This window comes from Cebus imitator, unplaced genomic scaffold, assembly GCF_001604975.1.
Source record: "Cebus imitator isolate Cc_AM_T3 unplaced genomic scaffold, Cebus_imitator-1.0 Scaffold167, whole genome shotgun sequence".
NCBI classification, from domain to species: Eukaryota; Metazoa; Chordata; class Mammalia; order Primates; family Cebidae; genus Cebus; species Cebus imitator.
This window is the reverse complement of record NW_016107482.1, coordinates 175953-178947: the sequence shown is the minus strand read 5'-3', so window position 1 is coordinate 178947 and position 2995 is coordinate 175953.

The following is a 2995-nucleotide window of genomic DNA, read 5'->3' as shown; positions in this document are numbered from 1 at the left end:
AAAAAAAAAAAAGTCTCAACTACTGTCAAAGGATTGGTATCTTGGTATCTTATAAACCCTATTCTCTGGCCATGATGAAATTAAGTTAAAAATCAATAACATAAAGACAACACACACACACATAAGTATGAATTCAATGACATACTTCAGAATAACACGAGTCAAAGAAATAATAATGGAATAATAATAATGGAAATTAGTAAATGTTTAAAAGACTGCATATGAAAATGAAATAAAATGCTAATTTGATTAAAAAATCAAAGGGTCTTCAAAATGTTCATAGAAAATGTATATTATAAAAAAACTAAGCATGGATTTCAAACTTTTTTGCACCCAAATAAACTCATACTAACTTGTTAAAATATGCCTGTTAGGATCCAGTTTAAGGAATTAAGAAGGATAAGACATCATTATGAAAAGGGCCCTTATCAAAGCAACAGGAATTCTGCTAAAACTGAAGCAAAAACAAGCAGCAAATTTGTAGTGAAGCTTACATGGAAGAAGAATGAAATAATTGGTGCCTTATGAAAAGTCTATGGAAACAATGCCCCCAACACCCCACAAAAATCAGCAGTTTCCAAATGGATAACTTCTTTTAAGAAAAGACAAGAAGATGTTGAAGATGAAGCCCACAGTGGCTGACCATCCACATCAACTTGTGGGAAAAAAAATTAATCTTGTTCACTCCCTAATCAAAAAGGACTATTGATTAGCAGCAGAAACAAAAGCCAACACCATAGGCATCTCAAATGGTTCCACTTACAAAACTCTGACTAAGAAATTAAAGTTGAACAAACTTTCCACTTGTTGGGTACCCAAGCCACTGCGCCCAGATTTGCTGCAGAAAGGACAGATCTCCCAATGGAAATTTTAAACAAGTGAGATCAAGATCCTGAAATATTCCTTCAAAGAATCACAATGGGAGATAAAACATGGCTCCATCTGAAGACAATGCACAATCAAAGCAATGGCTACCAAGAGGTGGAAGGGTCTAGTCAGAGCAAAAGCGCATGGGTCAAGAGCAGAGGGCGTGGCAACAACTTTTTGAGATGCTCAAGGCATTTTGCTGTTGAGTTTCTGGAGAACCAAAGAGCAATAACATCTGCTTATTAGGAGAGTATGTTGAGAAAGGTAGCAGTTTCTGCTTTAGCAAAATAATAATAATAATAAAAATTGCCTGGGGAAGCTTCACCAGGGAGTCCTTCCCCACCACTGCAATGACCCTGCTCATTCCTCTCATCAAACAAGGGCAATTTCTCAGAGTTTTTATGGGATATTATGAGGCAGCTACCTTCCATCCTGATTGTGCTCCTTCTGACTTCTTTTTGCTTTCTAATCTTAAAAAGTCTATAAAGCGCACCAATTTTTCTTCAGCTAATAATGTAAAAAACCTGCATTGACAAAGTTAAATTCCCAGGACCCTCAATTCCTTAGGGACGGACTAACTGGTTGGCTTCATTGCTTACAAAATTGTCTTGAACTTGATGGTGCTTATGTTGACAAATAAAGTTTATATTTTTAATTTTTATCTTTTAATTACATTTTCCATGATCTTTTTGAAGTTATCATATATAGATGGAAATTTATATCCTTAAATGTTAATAGTAGGAACAAGAAAGGCTACAGTTTAATGAACTAAACATCCTAAGAAAAACAATAGAATAAACCTAAAGAAAATGGAGAGTATACTAAAGAGGAAAGCAAAAATTAATGAAAAAAAAGCACATACAATAGACCAAAAATGCTAAAATTGGTTCTTCGAAATGGCCAATTTTAAAACATAATCAAGAAAAACACGAGAGAAGGCATGAATAAATAATTTAGGAGTAAAAGAGAAAACATAGCTTCAAATTCTGCAGCTACTCAGAAGGCAATACAAGAACAGCAACATTATACCAATAAACTTGAAAACTTAGATAATATGTGCAAATTCATTAAAAATATAACTTACCAACGCTGAGGAAAACTAAAAAACAAAAAAATTCTGAATGGTCCTATAACCACTTAATGGAGCAGTAGCTAGAGAGATCTCTTCCCACAGAGAGAGCACCAGGTCTGAGTTCCACAGAGAGCTATACCAAATACCCAAGAGATGAACAATTCTAAATGTCCTGGGAATCCTCCAGAAAATAAATAGACAATGGGATCATTTTATGAGGCTGGCATACCCTGGATACCAAAATCCAACCACAACAGTGTAAGAAAATAAAATTATAAGGAATCTGTCTTTCATGAACCTAGATGTAAGAAAATCTTAAAATGTATTAGCAAATTTTTCTTCTGGCAATGTAAGGTAGATTTAACTTTTTTTAAAATCAATGAATGAAAGTCATACATTCACAGTTCAAAGGGAAAGATCATAAGAGGACCTATTAGTTGAAGAAAAAGCATTTGATACAACTTCACTTTCATTATAAAAATTCTTAGCTAGCTAGAAATAGAAAGTTTCTCAACGCAGTAATGCAAACATGACATAGAAGAATGGTATGTTAAAAGCACTTCCTTAAGGTTAGGGGAGGTAAAGGGCCCACTATCACCACTTCCACTGAGCACCATATTGTGGGTCTCAGCTGGCAAAGAAAGGCAAGGAAAAAACTGTTATGAAGATCAGGCAAGAACAGCCAAACAGTCAGTACTTGCAGATAATATGACTATTCATGTAGAAAACCCAGAGAATCTACAGGTGAATTATTGAATGAATAAGAGAATTTAGCATTACCCTCTTATTAATTAGATTACTAGTAGAGATCACTTTTTAAAATTGCATTCCTCTACACTAACAACATTTTAAAATGTCATTTTTTAAAGTATCACTTAAAATTGTCTCCAGCTTATAAAGTCCACAAGAGTAAATTTAACAAAAGATGTAGCTGACCTTAGACAAAATTATAAACTTGATTTAAAAACATTAAAGAATATCCGCTATGTCTTCAGTGCATTTCAATCAAAACACAAAAGTGGTTGGATGTTTTGTTTTTGTCGTGTTATGGTTGTG